This window comes from Panthera uncia, assembly GCF_023721935.1.
Source record: "Panthera uncia isolate 11264 chromosome C1 unlocalized genomic scaffold, Puncia_PCG_1.0 HiC_scaffold_3, whole genome shotgun sequence".
NCBI classification, from domain to species: Eukaryota; Metazoa; Chordata; class Mammalia; order Carnivora; family Felidae; genus Panthera; species Panthera uncia.
This window is the reverse complement of record NW_026057584.1, coordinates 101,912,074-101,934,295: the sequence shown is the minus strand read 5'-3', so window position 1 is coordinate 101,934,295 and position 22,222 is coordinate 101,912,074. Positions and strand designations below refer to the sequence as shown.

The following is a 22,222-nucleotide window of genomic DNA, read 5'->3' as shown; positions in this document are numbered from 1 at the left end:
ACATGCCCACCGGCAAAGCACAAGGTTCCAGTTTCTCTACACCCTCGCCAATGCTTATTTTCTGTTTCTGTTCTGGTTTTTTGTGTTGTTTTGTTTTTTGTCTCTTTTAAATAGCTGTTGTCCCGGGGCGCCGGGGTGGTTCCGTCAGTTAAGCGTCCGACTTCAGCTCAAGTCATGTTGTCGCGGTTTATGAGTTCGAGCCCTGCGTCAGGCTCTGTGCTGACAGCTCAGAGCCTAGAGCCTGCTTCGGTTTCTCTCTCTGCCCCTCCGCTGCTCACACTCTGGTCTCTCAAAAATAAATAAACATTAAAAAAAAAAAAGTAAGTAAATAGCAGTTGTCCTAATAGGTGTGAGATGGTATCTCATTGTGGTTTTGATTTACATTTCCCTACTGATTAGTGATGTTGAGCTTATCTCTATTGGCCACTTGTATATCTTCTTTGGAAATATGCCTGTTCAAATCCCTTTCCCATTTTTAAATCAGGTTGTTTGTTGTTGTTGTTGTTGTTGTTGTTGTTGAGTTGCAGGAATTTTTTATGTATTCTGGATGTTAACCCCTTATCACATACATGGACTTGTAACTACCTTGTCCCATCCTGTGGGGGTGCCTCTGTGGCTCTGTTGATTGTGCCCTTTGATGCACAGTGTTTCATTTCAGTGAATTCTAGTTTTATCTATTTTCTCTTTTGTTGCCTGTGCTTCTGGTGTCCTATCTGAGAAACCATTGATAAATCCAATGTCATGAAGATTCCCCACTGTTTTCCTCTAAGAGTTTTATAGTTTCAGTTCTTGTATTTAGGTCTTTGATATCCATTTGGATTTAATTTCTACACACGATGTAAGATTCCAACTTTGCTCATATATAGATATAGATATATAGATATAGATTAGATATAGATATAGATAGATATCCAGTTTTCCCAACACCACTTGTTGAAAACCATTTATTCTCCATTGAATGGCACCCCTGCTGAAAATCATATGACCATGTATTTGAGGATGCCTTAAGACAGAAAACTTTTAGTCAGGAACCACCCAGTCAAATGCTACAGGGAGGAAAAAATGGCCTCGCTCCACCCCTGCCACCAAAAGCCACTTGGAAGCCTAGATTCCCACTCAGGCTGTGGTGTGAAACCGCATTACCTTACTGGGTGATGCCAGAGGGAAGCCAGGACTTTTATTCCCCCCTTGACATATCCTCCTCTTTTTTAAAAAAAGATTTTCTTAAGTAATCTCTACACCCAACATGGGACTCAAACTCACAACCTGGAGATCAACAGTTAATGTTCTATCCACTGAGCCAGCCAAGCAGCCCCCTCCCCCACCGCCAACACTTTTCAAGATTTTTTTTTAAACACTTCCCCCTTTGGCTCATAGATTACTTTTTTTAATTTCTAGTTTGATTCCACTGGGGTCAGAGAAAACACTCTGTAGGATTTGAATTATTTTACATTTGTTGAGGGGTTTTTTTATGGTCCACGATATGATCTATATTGATATATGTTCTGTGGGCACTGAGTGTTATTCTGTTGTCGCTGGGTGGAGTGTTTGGTCAATTGGATCCTGGTGTCTGATGTTATTCTGATCCTGGTGTTGAGTTACTCTGTATCCTTGCTGATTTGCTGTCTCGTGGTCAACTGAGAAGTGTGTTGAACTCTCCAGCTACATTTGTAGATTTATCTACTTCCCCGTCAGCCCTGCCATTTTTCACTTCACATATTTTGCAGTGCTGTTGTTTGCTGCATCCACATTTGGGTTTGCTAGGTCTTCTTAATGGATTGACCTTTTTATCATTACATAGTTGGCCCTTCTTGTCTCCAATCACTTTCTTTGCTCTGAAGTCTACTTTGATATTAATATAGCCACTTCCATTTTCCTTTGATTAATGATTTCATGATTCATCCTTTTATTTTCAACTTACCTATATCACTATATTCAGAGGGGATTTCTTACAGACAACTCATAGTCGGGTTCTGTTTTACTGTCAACTCTGCCCATCTCTGTCAGTTAATTGGTGTATTTAGATCTTTTATGTTTAATGTAGTTGTTGATACTTAGAGTATAAGTCTGCCATTTTGTTTTTTGTTTTCTGTTTGTACTCTGTTGCTGTTGTTTTTTTTCTGTTATCTTTTTCCTTCCTTCCTTCCTGTGGGTTACTTGAACATTTTTAAAATTCCATTTGACTTATCTGTAGTGATTTTGAGTATATCTTTTTGTATAGCATTTTTCATGGTTGCTCCGAAGAGATGGGGTCCATAGAGGCAGTTATGGGAGCTTCCCTAAGGAGGTGTCATGTCAACAGAGACCTGAAGGATGAACAGGAGTTAGCTGGATAATGTTGGGAGAGCACAAAAAGTTCACTCCAGGGAAAGGGAACAGCATGTGCAAATGCCTGGAGACAAGATTGCTCCCTCTGGGGAAAGCCAGCCACCATGTTGTAAGGTCACTCAAGCAGCCCTATGAGAGGCCCATGTGATGAGAATGGAAACTTCCTGCCCTGTCTCTCTCCTCCCTTCATGACAGAGTAGCTACACCCCAGCTATCCACTTCCTCACCTTTCACTTGCTTCTCAAACCACTTGGCTTGGTTTCTTCCTATTCCCACACCCAATCCACCAAAATGGCTCTGGCCAAGGCCCCCTGTGACCCTCTGGTTTCTAGTCCTGTTAGACACTTCGTAATCTTCATTTACTTGCCCCTTCAGTGGCCTCCAACATGGCACTCCCACCTCTACTCACTGGAGACCCCTCCCCTTATTCCATGAGGCCTCCAGTTCTCAGGCTTTCCCCAGGCCCATCAGGACCCAGCCCTTCAGCCACCCTTCCTTCTCTGGTCTGTGCCTGTTCTGGGGCAACTTTGATGCTCAACACCTCAAGGCCATACGCCGGTTCTGTCCTCACTCCTCAGCTCCAGACCTGCGCACCACCTGACCCCTGGATGGCCCTCAATGGTCCTCCTTCAGACTCCTGAACTTGTTGTCATCCCCAGAGATCTGCCTCACTTCTTGGCTCCCAGGCTTGCTCAGTGGTGTCCCCTGGTTAGTCTGCTGCCCCAAGCAGGAGTAGAGGCATCAGCACTGACCCCCTCTTCCTCTTTACTCCCCAAGTCCAAATCACCAAGCCCTGTCACCTTCCTTTACCCCTCGATTTCTCTTGGCTCCTCTTTTCTCTACCTGCACATACCCTTGCCCCTGGATCAGGCCTGTAGGTCTCCCACCTGGATCCTCTTAATTGCTGTCTCTGCCTGCCTCCTTGTACTTATCCAGATCCCAGTCCATCCCACACATCCCAGAGTGCCCTTTGTGAAGCTGCACTGTGCCCCACCTCTGCTTGACAATGCCCCCCCCCCCACTCAGAGCTCCCCAGGGCTTTAGTTTTGAGCCCATTCTCCTCACCTGGCCCACAAGGACCTGCCTGACCAAGGCCTGCCTCGTCTCCACCTCACCTGGACCACACCCCCTCCCTCAGCCATTGTGCTCTTCTAACATTGTCTCTGTTATTGCATAACAAATTCCCACCAAACGTGGTAGCTAAAACAACAATAAACATTTATGACCTCACATGGTTTCTGAGGGACAGGAATTCAGGAGTGGCTAGGCTAGGCTGCTCTGGCTCAGGTCCTTTCATTAGCTCCAGTCCAGATGTCAGCAGGACTGCAGTCAGCTGAGGGTGTGAGTGGGACTGGAGATTCCACATCCAATATGGCTCCCTCACGGGGAAAGCAGGGAAGGAGACGGTGGCGGCTTAGCCCTGGGCACAGGTCCCGGGTGGCTGGCTTCCCAGCGACAGGCTGGATTCAGCACCCTGACGACATCCTCTGCTTTGGGGAGGACCTAGAAGCTACTTGGGAAGTAAGAGTCAGGGGAAGGGGGCTCCCCCTCTTCTTGGTGGGGGGGGGGGTGCTTCCAGGCTGCTCTCCACCCAGAGTCTCACCTTTGACCACACAGACATCTCCACAGCCTTTTAGTGCCACCATTAGGAAGCCACCAGGGCACAGAGGATCATTTCCAGCCCAATTCCAGCCACCATACCCTAGACCCCATTCTCCCTATCTTCCCCTGTGGCCTTAAGCCAGTCCCCTGCCCTCTGTGGATTCCTGGAAGGGTTGGACCAATGATCCAAACTTTTCCATTGGTTCTAAAATGTAACTGTAGAAGGGGACCTTTCCTTCCTTACCCTTCAGCCAGCCAGGGCCAGGCCCATCTGAGCTCTGCCGAGCAGCCCTGTTTTCCCCTGAAACACCAAGTCTCCCCACATCTCATTCTTCACCTCCTTATCCCCCAGAGGCCAGGAACATGCCATTCAGATCCCTGCTGCCAATGCAGTCAGGTGGGCCACTCCCCTGATGGCCGCAGGTTGGGCCCAGCACAGTCCCAAGACCCTCTGGTGAAGCCTGGAGTCATTTCCCTGCTGGCCCCAGAGACGTCACACATTCCAGAACAAGGCAGATCCTAAGAAATAGGAGCTATTGTTTGCCGGTGCATCATCTCATAGCTTCCCATCCAGTCTCCTTGGTGACACCATGTTGGCAGGAATGGCAAAGGCGGGGTGGGTCCGAGCACCCTCTACATGCCTGCAGGGCCTCCGCCCGCCTCCCACCACCTTGCTTGCTCAGAGCATGCCCCTCAGTTCCTCTGCTTGGACCCTCATCGAAGTTCCTTGTCCCATCTCTGCGGGTTTGCCAGGATCTATGCTGGGTTTAGATATGTCCCTTGTGCTCCCCAGGCAGCCCAGCATCTTCCCCAAGAACCCCCAACCTCTGGCTCTGCCTCTCTCTCCACCTGGCCCCAAATCCAGCCCCTGGACCGTCTGTTGGGCTCACGTCTTCTGCACCTTTCCTTGGATGCCAGATACTGGGCTCCCCTTCCAGCCTCTAATCAGCGTCCGCCCCACATCCACACAGGCACAAAGTATCCCCAGAGCACCCACGGGACAGAAAACTGCTGCAAACCCATGTTCAGACCCCTAGAACCGAAATAAGCATTACTATCCTTATTTTACAGAGGAGGAAACTCAGTACTTTATAGGCTGGAAATTAAAAAACCAAGATACCAGCTGGAATATACTCACGCAAGGGGAACCGTGAGAGAAGAGATCATCCTGGCCCATTTGGTGGGCTGAATGGAGTGACCTGTGCTAGGAACCCCCTCGGCACCTCGGGGGTCTCTTCAGACTGAGAGCGGCATCCTGACAGGACAGTGAGTGGCAGAGGGACTGGGGGCTCCACACTTGTTCCCTCTAAACCTGGAGGGGCGAGGACGGGGGTGGGGGGGGGCATGGCCAGTGTGCATGGACGTGTCTGAATGAGGGCATCAAGGGTGTGAGGAAGCCCTGCTGTCTCCCTCCCAGAACCCACACCTGGGAGGTGAAACACTGATCTCAGGTCGCACCGACTCACACGGCAACACTCATTCATCACCCTGTGAGCTGATTTCAGGGCACCACTTACGGATCTCAGAGTCTAGTTCCAGACCCTTCAACCCAACGTTCCCATGGGGGAGGGCTCTCTAGGAGCCACGCCTGTCCCGGTTGCCAGACGCATTTGGCAGGTGAGTGAACTGTAGCTCAGAGATGCTGGGAAACTTGCCCAGGGCCACAGAGCTGTTAATGGGCAGAGCTGCCCGACCCCAAAGCCCTCGCCCTTCCCAGAGCACCCGTGGCCTTGGTGGGGCCTGCTCTCGCCTGCCGCCATCAGGCTCCTGGGCTCACATACAGCGTCCACCACCCTGCCTGCCTTGCCAAGCCTCCCCCTGCGTTTCCCAGTCATCCCAGCCTTCAAGGCCACCTCCTCCAGGAAGCTCTCCCTGCCATGCATAACACATATCAGACACTGACCCCCGACACACACATAATCCATCCCTAGAACACACACAGTCTTACACTATCCGCCAAGGGTTCCTCTGATTGAAGTATTCCCCTGAACTCTACTTACTGCCTGCACCAACAATGGGCATATAGCAGATGTTCGACGAATATTCTTTTAACTTGAATTAAATGTAGCCCCTTTCTTCTGCTATCTTCCTGCACCAGGGACTTCAGACTGAAGCCAGGGCAGATGTGGGGACAAGGAGTCAGTTTGGGGCTGCTGTCCCTTCCCTGGTAGATACACATGAGCAGGCAGCCAGGGCCGTCTTGTCCAGGAGGCCCAGGGAGCTAGGGATGGGACCCAGGGAGGCTGAGGCCAGGGGAGGGGCGTCACATCCAAGGAGCAGGGCAGGAAGTCCCATCCACAGGTAGTGTTCTGGAAAGTCTACCCTAGCTGGTCCCACTACCTCCCAAACCTTACCTTTATCCTTTAGACAGAGTACCTACAATTCCACTGTTGTTACCGAGGCGAATAAGAATTTATTGATCCTGGCAGCTTTGACAGTCTCAAGAGTCCGGCAAGCTCTGAATGTCACCTCTTCCGGGAAGCAGACCCTAATTCCCAAGGCGCTGGCCTCCCCCTCCCCCACAGCCTCCTGTAAGTGCCTTCTTTCACATACTGGTCTGCGATGTGTCTCACTCCCCACTCGGGGCCCTCAGGATGGCATCTGGGCCTCAGTAAACACTAAATATTGTGGCATCAACATCACCACTCCAGGACACTCGGAGGCTTCAGGGAAGATGGGGTTGGGGGACAGTGGAGGATGGGCGGCCAGTGCTCTCAGCAATCCTCACCCTGCCTTGAGGCCCTGGGCAGGCCGCTTGCTCACGAGGGACTCCGTGTCCTCCGGACCTCAGCCTGGGCACGGGGCTGTTCTCATCAGGGTCGCACGTGGGTGGACCCGGGCTGTGGGAGGGCCCAGCACAGCGCCCAGAGCACCTGCCCTGGGTGCGTACACAGGCAGGAAGCAGGAGTTGAAACCTGCCAGCTGGGTCTTCACGACCAACCCCGGGGAGTTTCTGTGCCGGGCACTTCGTAGCTTGGGATTCCAGCCTGTCGATGGCTCAAAGGCAGAGTTCTGGGTGGTTCTGTTTCCAGGCCAGGAGCCACTCCACCCCGCCCCCCGCCCCCAGCATCCAGCTGGGAGTTCCTAGACATCAGCGCCCCACCTGGGCCACTGCACCTGCTCCCAGAGTAGCCCTGGAGAGCTCGGCAAAGGCTGGGCCAATGCTTTCCACGAACCACGAAAGTTTTTAGCTGATGACCAGAGTGATTTGTATCCATTATGGGAACATTGGGAAACACATAACAGCAAAAAATAAAATAATTTAAAATAAACGTCACCTGTAATCCCAATTCCACCAGCTATGGATGTACATTTCTTCCATTCCGGAATACTTCCTTCCAGGCTTTTCTATGCCTTTATGCTTACAAAAAAAAAAAAAAAAAAAAAAAAAGTGGATTCTGTTGAGCCCTGTTTCATACCTGCTGAGCTGGCATGGCTTTACAGGCTATTATGTCTCCAAACCATTAAAACTCCTCACGTTTGCTAACAACACCCCGGGCACAGCCATGCCACATCCCCTGATTTAGGGAACCCCTATTGTTGGGCACAGGGGTTGTTTCTAATTTTTCCTTATTTTACCCAATCCTCCACGATGACCCTTGTGGCCATATTTTCATGACCTTCCTCAGAGCAGATTAAGACTTTAGAGGCCCCTGAGCCCTGGCAACATTTGGTGCACTCCGCCCGCCCCTCCCCCCACCCCACAAGATGCAATATTAAATACAAGCAATAAAATAAGGATGAGGACATCTGGCAAAGTTCTGGTGTTGCCCTGATGCATTATGCCTCGTTTGAAGTGTTGAATTCATTTTTAAATTTATTTTTTGCTCATTTGGAAGGGGATACACCTGCTTTGCTGGCACCCCCCAGCATGGATTGGGGGTTCCCCACGGCACTTACGACTCTTACCTTAACAGTAATTTTTAGGGAGAGAAATATCAGGGTTAAGTGTTCTCCGTATGTGAGGCTTTTCGGTCCATGTGTCTGTCCTCGCCCACCATAGAATCCATGACCTGTCACACACCTGCACTTAGCTCTCTGGTGAATGACTGATGATTGCCAAATGCCCCCAACCCCCTCACCCCCCTCATAAGCTGTACTGTTGGAGCTGGTATGTGATTAAATGGATACACGACACGTAGGACCATCTTGGAAGCAGACATCTTGGGCCCTCAGGTGGGTCTGAGCCCAGAAGGTTTGGGGAAAGGGCAGAATGTCCCTGTCCCCGTGACTGGAGGGCAATCCTCAGAGAGCCCCAGGCTATGGGGCTCAGAGGCTAGGGAGTGGAGCCTCCACACCTCAAGGCAAAACTGGCTTGGCTACTAACTGAAGCTTCCCTCTGGACTTCACTTCCCTCACTTATAAAATGGGTGTGACAAAATATTTGACACCTCCATTGTGGCTCCTTATTGACCCTGGGTATGACCCCACCTGTTCCTGTGACACTTAGAGCGCTCCAGTAACTGGGGCACCTTCACAAGGCGGTCAGCCCTGTGCCCCGCCCCCCCAAGAGCCCACATCCAGGCTCCCGCCCAAAAATGCTCTCCCTTCCTTGTCTGGGCCTAGCAGGTCTTTCCCAGTCTGCCCGTTGGAATCCCACCCATGCTTGCACATCATTCCCTGCAGCCTGGAGACTTCCTGAAGGTCCTCCCTCCCAGGAGCCGGCCGCGGCTCCCGTGACGGCACCCCTGGGAAGTATGCAGGGGTGTCCCTCACTGGCCTGTGACTTCTTTGGGAGCATAGCCACGGCCTCGACCCCAGGCCGGCCCAGCACAGCGCTCGGAGGAAGACTCTGACTGAATGACAGGAATGATGGATGGGGACGGGAGTAGACACTGGTTTTCCTGTGTTCTTTCCCCAGACCATCACAGGGACACAAAACTGGAAGCACAGAGATACGCTCAGGACTGGAGACTCAAGGACAGAGGGCTCCTGGGCATGAAGCATGGCGGAGCTCCCCGAGTGGGCAAAGCCATCACCAGGCCCTGCCCAGCATTACGCCTGCAGCGCCCTGCTTGGGCCCAGCCCTCCCTGCCCCCTGAGCACTGGACCTGTGTCCCTCTCGGAACAGCCCCTTCCTTCAGGTGAACACTTCCCCATAACAGTCTCTGCCCGTGTGGTCACCCTGCTGACCTCGCCACCCTCCCTCCCCACTGCAAGCTACCGCCCCCCTCCCCCTGCAGCCCCTGGCTCTGCACCTACACCCTGCAGCATTCAGCAGGTTTCTCATGAAGGGATCCTTTAAAGGCAGTCCCGTTTTCTCTTCTTCGGGGAAGCCAGACTTGACTGCTTCAGCCTGCAGAGACGTCTTCCTCCTCCAGGCCCTCCGAGCACCTATTCCTTGTGCCACTCTCGTATGACATGACAAGTTTGGGGTGTCTTTAACAAATCTTTTCTCTGAGGAATGCCTGTATGATTCGAACAATAGGACTGGACAGAAGTGGACTTTGAACTGTGATGCGGGTCCCTCACAGCCTTGGGCCAGGAAGTGGGGGGCTCTGGGCCACAACGACCAAGCCTCTGTCCCCAAGCAAGTGCCCTGTTGCTCGGCCCCTCCCTGACCTCAGACGAGGTGGCTCTGTGCAGCTGAGGCTGCCCCCGAGGAAGGCAACACCGGAGCCGTCTGCTGGCCAGGCTCCCTGCATCTGGACAGCAAGTCCTTCTTTATAGGGGAGCAGGGAGCCGGGTGGGAGTGGGGGCGGGGGGCAGGGATGTTAGCTTCACCACCACGACAAACAGGAAATGAAAATTTAAAAACAAACATGGGACAATTCAGGGATTGCTAAACTAGGGCCCACAGGCCAAATCTGGCCCTCTGCCTGTGTTGGAAATGAAGTTTTACTGGGACATAGTCTCCCTCACTCTTTTCAGTCTCCGTCTGCTGCCTATGGCTGCTCTGGGATTACAACAGCAGAGCTGGGCCGTCACAACAGAGATGCACGGACCACAAAGACTAAGATATTCACAAGCCGCCCCTCTGCGGACACAGGGTGCTACCCCCGCTCTAGGTGACACTTTGGGGGAATGGAAGCCTAGCTCATGGTGACTTCTTTGGGAAATCACACATCCCAGGACACACATTCACACCCGCGTGCACACGTGCACACAAACACACACACCTGCACCCCAGAGCTGCACGAAGTGTTCTTCCAGCCGTAGCTGATCGGTCTCGGAGAACGCACCTGACCCACGCCGGACCCGTCAAATTCTTTCTCATAGGAATTTGAAAGCGAGCGTCAGGTGCATTTATGGCCTTGCCAGAAGAGGAGGACTCCTCCCGCCGGGGTCTCCCCAGCAGCCCTGATTCCAAGCCTTTCCTGACACTGCCCAGCCCTGCACTTTCCTACTAAAGCTGGCCGGGGTCTTCCTGGCACTGACTTCTCCTCAAGATCCTGGGAGGCTGGTATCAGCCTTGATGACTTTATTATTTGTTTAGATTTTTTTTTTAAACATTTGTTGGGGCGCCTGGGTGGCGCAGTCGGTTAAGCGTCCGACTTCAGCCAGGTCACGATCTCGCGGTCCGTGAGTTCGAGCCCCGCGTCAGGCTCTGGGCTGATGGCTCGGAGCCTGGAGCCTGTTTCCGATTCTGTGTCTCCCTCTCTCTCTGCCCCTCCCCCGTTCATGCTCTGTCTCTCTCTGTCCCAAAAATAAATAAAAAACGTTGAAAAAAAAATTTAAACATTTGTTTATTTTGGGGGGGGGGGGCAAAAAGAGAGGAAGACGCAGAATCCGAAGCAGGCTCCGGGCTCCGAGCTGTTAGCACAGAACCCGACGTGGGGCTCGAACTCGCGTGCTGTGATACCATATGGGACACTTAAGCGACTGAGCCACCCAGGTGCCCCAGCCCGGATGTGTTTAAATGAGCTCACGGCCAGACTGAGATACGAACTGCATAGGTTCCTCCCGGCTGCACCTAGGTTCCCCCCGCCACCTCCCGTCGGCTGACTGACTGCTTGGGGGAGACAGAGATGGAGGCCGGTTGCCCGGGTGGGAATGGACACTTCAGGCAGCAGATTGGGGAGCAGAGGACCCCGCGGGGGTGTTCAGAGAGACAACCCCGCCCCCTCCCCAATTCTTCAGCTTTGGATAAAGCTCTCGGGACCCTCTAGGAGGCCTGGCACCATCCCAAGACCCCTGGGAATGGTCCCGAAGCAGAATTAACAGGCCAGCTTTTGAGGTCTGTAGGCCCCACTCGGAGCCCTCGTCGGGGAGCTCGGGCCCAGCGGCTCTAACCTCTCTCGGCGTACCTGCCTCTGAGAAGGGAATGCCGACGGGGGCGCCCCCGACCCCCAGAGGCTGCGTCCAAGCTGCGGAAGAGGCTGGGCAAGCCAGAGGGCTGCCCTCTGTCGGACGCTTTGTCTGGCCTGGACCGAAGAGACTCGAAGGTGGCAAAGAAAGAAGGGAGCCGGATGTCCTGCTCACAGCTCTGCCCTTCTCACTGTGCGAGCCTGAGCCAGAAGGGCAGAGCTGAGCCTCAGTTTCCTCATTTAGCAAACGGGACACTAACGTCGCCTCATGAGGTGCTCTGAGGATGAAATGAGAAGGTGCGTGCCAAGTGCTCACCGTGACCCCCGGCACGTCACGGGGGCTAAAAAGGAGAGGTGGTTTTAGAGGAAGTCCCGAAACAGCAGCAACAGGCATAATGATATTATCGTTTTCAGGCATTGCTAATGGCCCACTGATCTTCCCTGGCTGGGTCCCCCACCAGTACCTCAAAGGCTGTGTCAAAAACCGACCCCGTTAAATCACCGTCTGTGGTGGGCAGCCTCCAAGATGGCCTCCAAGGCGCTAGCCTCTTGGATTCCTGCTCTGTGCGGTCTCCTCTCACGTTGCAGCCAAGTTGGCCTACAACACCAACAGAGAATGGGGGAGGACTCCTAGATCTGCTTCTGAGGGAAACCGGCCTCCACGTTGTGGGGACTCTCAAACAGCGTGAGTGGAGAGGTCCACGTGGGAGGAACGTAGGCCTCTTGCCAATAGCCAGCAATGCCCCGTCAGCTGTGTGAATGAGCCGCCTTGGAGCCAACCTTCCAGCCTCTCCAGCTTTCAGGTGACCATAACCCCAGCCGCCATCTTGATATAGCCTCCTGAGAGACCTCAAACTAAGATACTCCCAAATCTCCAACCCACAGAAACTGTGAGCAATATTAAATATTGATTGTTGCTTTATGCCATGATGTTTGTCACAACAAGCTAACATACTGTGCACACCTGTCTGTCCTCGAGTGTCCTTGTTTCAGAGAATACCACTCCCCGCCTCCCCATCCTGAGCTCTTGGTCACCACAGAGTCTGCCTTTGTCCTTGCTGCCTCCGATCTGCTGATTCAACCCCCAAGTGTCTCTTGCTTCCATCTTCTGTTTTCTGGTCCCTATTTCCACAGTGTAGCAGCGTTAACTGCCCCTCACTGAGCACGTACTTTATGGCAAAGTGCAGGGTTCAAGTATTCATGGAATTGTCACAGCAACTGGATGAAATAGGTTTGCTGTCCCCATTTTACAGCTGAGGGGCCCAACAGACTGAGAAACTCAGTGACTTGTCTGAGTCCCCCCCAGCTGGCAAAGTAGGGAGTCAAGTTAGAATGCAGGTTTGTCCTCTGTCCAAGACCCAGAATTCTAGCGGTAGTCCCTGCAGCCAGCTCCCGACTTCTTGGATTTATCTTTCATGTCACTGACAAATAACTCTGTCTAAAATGCACAACTAACCGTCTCTGTTTCTCTTGCTCAAAGGCTGCCAAGAGATCCTGACCCCAGTGTCATGGTCCTGTCCATCCTTCAAAGTTCAGCTCGGAGGTCCCCTCCTCATGAGGCCACCTGACCCCTCTCCTTGAACACCTGGAACTCCTCTCCTGGCAATTACCTGTTTTCGCTTGATTTAGAGAAGATGCACAAGCTTGAGCCCCCACAGCCGACCACACACCTGCTCGGTGTGCTCAGACCCATGAAAGGGAATTCATATATGCGGGTGGAATGATCATAGCATAATTAACAACTGAGCTTATGAGGGAATTTGCACAGAAGTCAATGCTTCAATGAATCGATAATAAATAGCTCTCCGATTGAGTTACTTAGGTCATGAATGAATAATTGGTTGGTTGAATAGGACACTGCCTAGAGTCCGAGTCCCAACATTATTTATATATATCTTTATCAACAGCGAAATCTTCGGTTCCATATATAATCACGGGTAATATTCAAAATATTTAACACCAGTACAGCATGGGCATCAACCAATCAAAAAGGGAATCCCCATAGGGCTGGATCAGGTCTGGCGCCCCCTGTTGGGTGCTTTCAGTGCTGGATCCTGGCAAGGTTGGGGATGTGTCCCAGGGAAAGACCAACATGGCTAGGAGAGAAGAGGGCTGTTGAGAAGTCTGGGCACAGCTCTTTACCAGCTTTTCAGAAGCATCTCGGTGTGACATTGCCAAAGCCTGCTGGCTGATGCAGCCCTACACGTGGGGGTTTCAGAGCACACCCGTGGCCTGCCCTGGGCTGAGCTTGACATGCAAAGCAAGCTCATTCTATCCTTAAAGGAGACCAAGAGGCGGGAGGGATTACCGTCGTCCCACGTTACAGTGAGGGGTGAGGACCCCAGGCGCAGGAGGTTAAGCTGTTTATTCGAGGTCACACAGCTACAAGCGGCCGAACCAGGACCTGAACCAGGCTCTCGGACGCTGCAGCACGCCTCCCATAGAAGTCATGGGTCTGTGGCTTGTGCTGCCCGGGGCCAGCAGGTCTGTAGGATTTGGGGGGCCAGGATTGGTTGAGGCCTTCACTGAGGAGGTGTGGCCTGAGATAAACCCCACCCCCAGGGTCCTCCTCTCTAGAACTGGGATGCAATTCTCCATCCTAAGCCCCAGTCAGAGAACAGAGAGTGACTGTCAGCCATCCACCTCCAGCAGCAAGAAAGAGCCTTTGGCAGAATGGGTCTCATGCCACTCCCCACTCGCCACTGACCCGCTGTAGGACTTTGGACAAGACGCAACCTCTCTGAGACCATTTTCTTCATCTACAGTGTAGGGTGATGACAGCGTGTATTGCTTTCCAGGCTTGCTGTGAGGATCAAAGAGCCGACCTATTTGACGGGCTCGGACACTTGCTGGCACTCTTTTAAATCCGCACAGGCCCTGGGCAGTGCAGAAAGGCCGAGTGTGAAAACCCACGGTGGCCGGGGGTGGGCGGCCGGCAGGGAGCTTGGCCGAGTCCCGCCACGCCAGGCTCACCCCCTGCCCCGGAGCCTCCTGCCGCCTCTCCCATCCCTCCAAACTCCTCAGAAGGCGGAATAATTTCTCCTTCGTTTTCACTTTTAATCACAAAATAATTTTGGTGCCCAGAAGCCTTCCTCTCGCAGGAACATTTGTGCGGGATGATATCAGCCTAATTAAGTGCTTCAGCTTTGGGGCTTGATTCCACCCCCCCCCCCCCCCCCCCCCCAGACCCCCGCGCTCCCTGCCAAGCAGCCCTGGCCGCCTGGCCGCCCGGCTACCTGCACATGCCGGCTTCTGGAGCCTTCCGCGCCGCGCGCCCCCCTGCCCCCGCGCGGTGATTGATATCTTGATTAGGCGCCAGGAGGCGGCGGACCAGGTGCTACCTCGGCGCGGGCTGGAGGCGGCGCGCTCTGCGAACTGGCCTGAAAGCGCAGGCATGTTCCGCAGCAGCAATGAGCCTTTGTTTGCCTTGGCAGCGCCGCGGCCTCCCTGGGGCCGGCCCCATAAAGGGTTTCTGTTCGGGCTGGAGGACTCATTGTCGAAAAATTGTCCCTCGAAAAATTAGCATGGTACAGTGGAGAAAGCGGAACGCCCGGCAAATGACAGCTGCTGGCCCCAGACAAGGGCCAGAGAGTGGGGTTTTGCAGGGTGCTCGCTCCCAGAGGCACCCCTCGCTCCAGGCCCGGAGGGGCCCGCAGGGTTGATGGGTGACCGCAGAGGCCGAAGGGCCAAGGGCAGGTAGGGGCCAGATGGGGAGTGTAGTTGCGTGGGGGTTGGTGGCTCATCTGCCCCGGAGGGTTCGGGCATCTCCCCAGACGCCAGGAGGGCAAGATTTTGACGTGGGGTGTTTGAGGGCCCATGAGGCCAAGTCAGTCTCCAAGGGTCAGCTGTCTTGAAATAGAGGGTGGGGTGCAGGGAGGGGGAGAGAGAGACAGAAAGAGAGAGAGCCTAAAGGTTATGTGGTTAATTGAACATCAACAGCCACAGATACGATTATGCCCCTTTGTGTCTTTCTCTCAGTGTGTTGATGGAAAAGTAACTAGATTAAAAGCGCCGGGAGCCTGGGTTGGAGGGGCTAGGCAGTGGGGGGAGATCCCTCCTGAATGGCGACCCAGGGCTCCCGCAGTCCCAGCAAGGAGGGAAAACAGTCAATTAGAGAGGAGAGAAAAGATGGAGTGAGCTGTGGTTTAGCATTTGCATAAAGGCTGGGGCCCAAGGCTGCCACCCTTAGTGAGGGGGGGCAGGGGTTCCCAGGGGAGAGGCTGGGGGTGTCATGGGGGTGAGGCACATGGTTACTGTTGAAAGTCTCAGCCAAAAGCCTGTGTGCACACACTGTACGTGAAGCAAGGGTAAGGGTGACTGGGTCTGTGTATGGGACACACGCGTGTGTGTGTGTGTGTGTGCACATTGATGTGTGAGTGTATTCTTGTTTCAGGCTGCTTACATCTGTGAAGTCATGGGTATCCATATGCCCATGTTTCAAGCGGGCAGCACCTGCGTGGCTTGCACTGGCCTAACTCTCCTGTGTTGTGACCTCGTGTGCAGATTTATGGAGGCGCGAACCTGGGCATCTCTTGTGCGCTCAGAGCACCGCCGGACTGGGGGGCCATGGATCTGCCAACTTGACCCTGCCAGCCTGGGAAGATCGGAGCCTCAAGATTTTCTGTGGCTCTAAGGAGCCTGGACCCGGCCCTGGCCCCCAAGCTTCCTCTGCATGCAAGCTCCCTAGAAAAACCTTCCTGATCCTTCCAGCCCACTATTTGCATGAAGCTCCTGACCTCCCAGCCCATCACCTCCCCCCAATCCCCCCCTCCTCCCCAGCAACCTCTTCTCAAACAGGAAGATTTTAGGCTGGGTGGAAGGAGGAAGAGCAAATCTGGAATCAGACCAATCTGAGGCCAGGTGCCGCTCTAGCTTGTGACTTTGAGCGCTTACGTCTCAGAGCCGTTGACCAGTCACAAGCAGATAATCAGATCCAAGTATAGGGTGTTTTTAGGAATTAGTGAGATCCCACAGGTACATAGGAGAGAGTCCATACACCCCAGTTTGCCTGGGACGGTCCCAAGTTCCACCTGCGGCTCCAGTGTCATTGTCAACCGTGCCCTTTATGCTCCAAAGTATCCCCTTTAGATTATAAATTATAGGGTCACCCCAGATATAAGCAAGGCAGCAGGAAGCTTTTTTCCCTTCGCTTCCTCTTGCCCTCCCTTCTCTGATAATTGAATGCCTGGCTTTGTTGCTCCCTTAGTCTGAACTCCCGAAGAGAAGAATCCCATGGGACACCCGGGTGGCTCAGTCCGTTAAGCGTCCGACTTCGGCTCAGGTCATGATCTCACGGTTCGTGGGTTCGAGTTCCGCGTCAGGCTCTGTGCTGAGAGCTCCGAGCCTGGAGCCCGCTTCGGATTCTGTGTCTCCCTCTCTCTCTGCCCCTCCCCACTCTCGCTCTCTCTCCCTCTCTCAAAACATGAAGAAACATTAAAAAAAATTTTTTTTTAAAGAGAAGAATCCCCAAAGCAGGAGCACCTGCTTCCTGCTCCTCACCACACCCGGGACCAGTTAATGCACAACAGACACTGGGCAGCTTGGGTGCTGCCAGGAGCAGAGCTGATCTCGGGGAGTCGGTGCAGCTGGCCGCCCTCTGCCCCCTGGGGCCACAGCAGGATGACAGATGGGACCAGGGCACGGCAGGGAATACGGGCTACTACTATTAATCGACAGGCAGGATCACATTTATGGAGCCGCTGTCTTTTGTGAGGACAAGGCCTCCCCACCTTACTGCGGATGTGATGCCCTGCACGTCCGAGCAGGAGGCCTTCAGTCTTCCCTGACTAGGCCAGACAGCTTCAGTCAGCATTTCACCAGAAGTACAGCCAGTGGTGTTTCGGACCTCCCTGAAGCGGGCCCAGTGGTCCCCCTTTACAATAGAGTCACAAACAGGCCCTAATTCATTTGCTGATTATTGTCCCCCATAGACACCATTCACCCAGGTAGAGAAGGGCCTTACGTAAATGACTTAGGAGGGCAGGCTAGGTGCCCGGGAGCAGAACACGGGCTGAGATGTGCCCCGCTTTGACAAATTGTGCAAGTTTAAAGCTCTGATAAGGGAGCCATGGCCTCTTTCCAAAGTCAGAGACCCGATTTTTGCCGCCAGGTCCCAAATGTGAGGATTCTTCTTGCCTCCTCAGATGTGGACCCCTGCAGATCCTGTGGACCCCACTCTGGGGTCCTGATCCTGAATGTCCCATGTCTCTGGAAAGGCCAACGAGGACCTGATCACAGAGTAGCTTGGAAGCCACACTGAGCCACTTGGACCTCACCCCTGAGGCTGGAGCCTTTGGAGGACGGGCTGAGATAGTCTGATTTACATGCTGGGCGGTTCTCTCTGCCTGAGGTGTGGATGACAAGTCTGAGGGAACAGGATTGAAGACAAGGGACCGGCTGGGAGGTGACTAGAGTAACCTAGGCCAGATGAGGGCAGCCTGGACTAAGATATAGGACTAGTGAGTGGAGAGAGGAGGAGGGCGTAAGACATATCCTGGAAGTAGGTTCCCTGCTCCTTGGTAACTGATTGGATGCGGGGATTATTCTGGAGAGAAAGGGGCCAGAATGACTCCCGGACTGTCAGCTGTGACAGAGCCCCAGAAGGAAAGGAGTATGGAGGAAGTGGGGGGGGGGGGTAAGCCCAGGAGGGGACTGTCCTTCCTCTCCACCCCTTGATGACCACCTGCCCCCTCGTCCCTAGCGGGACTGTGACAATGGCCAGGCCTGTGCCCGTCCAAATGCCATCTGCCCAGCTATGCTTCCTCCCACCAACCCACCCTGGGGTCCAGCCCTTCTTCCTTCCTACTGAACTCTGGGGACCCTTTCTGACCCCAGGCATCACCTCCTCCAGGAAGCCTGCCCTCACTTCCCAGTCTGGCTCCCCTTCCCCTCCTATTGCAGGAAATGTATGCCACCCATATGCATGAGTTGGCCGCCTTCCACTCCCACTGCCACCCCCTGTGGGCAGGAGCATGGCCGGTGTCCCCTCTCATGGCCGGCACCCACCACACTACCCAGCACAAGGGAGACACTCGTGGGGGATTTGTGGAAGGAGAGGAGGGGGGAAGGAAGGCAGGGGAGGAACTGAATCCAGGTCTAGGGGAAGAACATGGGCGACCGGTCCTCAGCAAGCATGGCAAAAAGCCAGTGGGGTGCACACGCCGTCACCCTGGAAGGTGGCCTGGGCCTGACCCACCCACAGTGAGACATGGCAGCATGAAGGGAAGATCACCGAGCTGACCCTCGTGCCTGGCCTGTTGCTCAATTGCTATGTGCCTCTGCGGGCTTCATTTTACCTCTTCAATAAACACTGTGATGTCGGAGGGAACCCTCGGTGAGTCTTGGTTCCCTTCCTGGATCCGCCCTCCCCCGCCCAGCTTTGTCTTGGTCTCGCTCCGCACCAAGTTCTCTGCCTCCGTTCTCCAGCGCAGTGCCAGGAGAAAGAAACAAACGTGATCAGTGAGTCCTACCTTCAGCCCAAGATGCGGAAAACAGAGCTGCAGAGCCCAGAGCTGGCAGATGGGGCTGTAGGTGTTTCAAGGTCCAGGCCCCCGACGGCTTTGGGCAGGAGAGGAGGATACAGAGGGGACCTAGCCACGCTTGGAATTTCCTCCCTCGGCAGTGGGAGCCGGCTGGTGCTGAGACTCCCACGGGCTGTGCCCAGTGACTGCTAGGTGGAGGCCCTGAGAGGTGAGGGGTACAGCCTTGATCTTTCTGGAGCCACCTTATCACTGTGCTACCACCCCACCCCGCTCCAGCTTTCTTGGGCCGGATGCAAAGCTTTGGGCTGTCCCGAGTATCTCCCCTGTTTGGACGGACCGATTGGGCTCAACTGCCTGCTGAGTTCTCACCCCCTGGGATGGCAGGGTGGGGAGAGGGCCATCCGCCTGCTCTGCCTCTTCTCGACGAGCCCCTGGAGCCGCAGACGTGTCCGTGGGGGCCTCCTAGTGCCGAGAGCCCCAACGGGGCCCTGCTGCCCACTCCCACTGTTCCGCTCAGCACACAAGCCTCCAGAGAGGAGGAGGAAATTAAGGAGACACTCACAACTCACAAACGGGATCTCGTGGTAACATCATTTAGCAGAGAGGTGGCTTGAAACACCATTCTGCCCTGAATTTCATTCTTAGTATGTGCAGGGCTTTGGAAAGACACAGAGATAGGGGCGCCTGGGTGGCTCAGTCAGTTGAACATCCACCTCTTGATTTCCACTCAGGCCCTGATCCCAAGGTCATGGGATTGAACCCCTCATCGGGCTCCGCACTGAGTGTGGAGCCTGCTTGGGATTCTCTCCCTCTCTCTCTCTCTCTTCCCCTCTGCCCCTCTCCCCTGCTTGCACTCTCTTTCTAAAATAAATTTTTTTTCGGGGCGCCTGGGTGGCTCAGTCGGTTAAGCGTCCGACTTCGGCTCAGGTCACCATCTCGAGGTCCGTGAGTTCGAGCCCCGCATCGGGCTCTGTGCTGACGGCTCAGAGCCTGGAGCCTGCTTCCGATTCTGTGTCTCCCTCTCTCTCTGCCCTTCCCCCATTCATGCTCTGTCTCTCTCTGTCTCAAAAATAAATAAACGTTAAAAAAAATTTTTTTAAATAAATTTTTTTCAATAAAAATAAAAACAAAAGGGGGAATTTAAAAAAAGATACAGAGATTAGAAATAATAATAGAAGGCACTGTGAGTGCCGACTGTATACTAGAGGCTTTACCACGTTGTGTCAGGTATATTCTGTCATTCCCATTGTGTAGCTGAAAAACTCAAGAGGTTGACTAATGTACCCAAGATCGCCCAGCCTGGAGGCAGCAGAATTGGGAGTAGAAGCAATTATTCTACTCTGTCTCCAGGAGGACTGCGTGCCCGCCACCCAGCTGCGTTCTGCCCAGGAGGGTTCAAGGCCCCTGTGGAGGAGAGAGGTCAGGGAAGTCTTCCTGGAGGAGGAGGCACTTGGAACCGGTGTCCAGGGATGGGCAGGGTGTTGATAAGTCAAAGTGGAGGACAGAGAGGGAGACTTTCTGGGTGGTGAGAACAGCAATGGCCCCGGCCTGGACATGAGGCGCAGGTATGCAGGGCTGAGTCCCTGGAGAAAAACAGGAGGAATGATTAGCTGGGGTCTGACCACAGTGGGCTTTGAATGGCCTGGGGTTGGGACATAATTCTGCAGGCCGTGGGAGCCCGTGAAGAACCACAAAGGAGAGGCCCGAGGGCTGGGAGCTGGGAGAGCCTGGAGGGGGTCCGAGGTAGGAGACCGGTCAGACGGAGAAGATGGCCAAGACATAAGCGGGGGAGGGACAGTGGCCAGGCAGCTTATGAAAACAGCATGAGCGGCAGGGGCCTTCTGACACGAGTGTGGGCGAGGCAAGTGGGAAGCCTGTTGAGTTTGAGGGACTGAGGAAGGACAAATGTCCAGCTGGCCTATAGGTCTGTGGAGCTGCCTGGCAGAGCAAAGCCCAGAGGGGAGCGGCAGAGCCCTGATAGTCATCAGGGCCTCGTGTGTACAGAAAAGCCACCCCCACGGAGCCCCCGGGGGCCCCACCTGGGCCTGCAGCCCTGAGGAACTTCTGAGGGGCAAGGACGCCTCCTGCACACGGCCCCTGGGCCAAGGAGGGCTCAGATCCCCCCACCCTGCTCTGCCCACAGACACCCCGTCATCCCGGCTATCCTCCTGCCACATTGTACCTTTGACAAATTGTGAAACAAAGCCACTGTCTGAAGCTGAAGTTAGAGGGGGCGGCTGAGCGGGGCGGAGGACAGCCAGGAACGTTTTCATGGCATAGACCACCAGGCTCTCCTTCTCTGGCTTGGGCAGGCCCGTGCCTTGTCCCCGGGGCCTGTGCTGACCAGGGCTGTGCCGATGGGAAGGGAATGACAGGGCACACTCTCTCTAGCGGTGTGGACGGCAGCCTGGCTCGTCCATGCACTTCTGACTCCCCAGGTTTCCTGCCCTGGCTGAGGAGACCCTGCCCCACTCTGGGGTAGCCTGCCTCCTTGATGACCTTGGCTATGGGGTGAGGGGCGGCCCTTCCCCTGGGATCTACCCAACGGGGCAGAGGTAGCCAGGGCACCCCGTGTCCCTCCTAAGTCAGGGACTCATTGGTCCGGTTTCCAGAAGCTTCCTAAAGGGAAATTGAATGATGATACTTTCAGCAGTGTAGGGAAGATGTTAGGGGCTAGACAGACTCATCAGGGCTGTACTAGAGCCCCATGAATACAGCCTCTACACCTTGCTCCCTGATTACCCCAGGACTCATGCAGATAAGAACAGGGAGGGGCCTCGGGGATCCCTCTTTCAGAGGGAGTCTAGCTTCTCAGCACCGCCTAGGTTTGGTGTTTAGAGAGATACTATTTCATCTGAAGGCTTAGTCGGTAATTTGGGTGTGCTGCCACCAGGTGGCTCCCCCTTGACCACTGAGCCAGCCTTAAATTCAACTGGGCTCCCTTACAACCACCATTCCCGTCCCAAAGCAGTCTGTTGGCTTTCTCTCCTTGCTCAGACGAGCCCTTCGTGGGCACCTAGCTCCAGGCCTCCTCTGCCTGGGTGTCCTCCAGCCCTTCTCTCACCCTTTCAGCTCGTCCTGTCTAAGGCCCCACCTACCCCACCCGCCGCAGGCCCCGGAGACCCTCGTCCTGAATCACTGGAACCTCCATTCTGCCTTTCCCAGGTTCCTGTATCCGCTGGGTTCTTCCTGCCCCTGCTGCTTAGCTGCACTTTCTCCAAGAGGCACCCCCACCCCCCACTCCAACCGTCTTCCATCCCAGACCCACACTTTAAACAAACTCCTTCTTCCTCTTTCACTCAGACCCCCTCTTCTCTCCCTGCCTGGCTCCTTCATGGGTCTCCCCCTGCCAAAATTCGTGCTGAAAATCCACTGAGCGGTCAGGAGGTACGCTCAATGAATGTTTGCCGAATAAAAGGCTGGGTGAGGGAGAAGAGGAATAAATGGGTAAGCTCATCAGTCAACATAGTTCCCTGGGCACCTACTATGTGCCAGGCCCTGTGCTGGGCAGAAGTGGAGTATGGGTAATTATAAACCTGTGGGACAGAACACAGACATGCATAG

General features: G+C 54.2%; 1 long non-coding RNA gene across 2 annotated transcripts; it reads left to right on the top strand.

Moving 5' to 3' along the window:
• The first annotated feature begins 3,580 nt into the window (after positions 1-3,580).
• Positions 3,581-9,055, top strand: LOC125911933 (uncharacterized). Of its 2 annotated transcripts, none has more exons than XR_007454510.1 (5): positions 3,581-3,849; positions 5,002-5,196; positions 5,348-5,547; positions 6,298-6,461; positions 8,792-9,055. It is a non-coding gene; the product is annotated as an uncharacterized LOC125911933 (long non-coding RNA). The 2 variants fall into 2 exon arrangements; XR_007454511.1 differs by lacking the exon at positions 3,581-3,849 and adding an exon at positions 4,290-4,674.
• Positions 9,056-22,222: the final 13,167 nt, after the last annotated feature.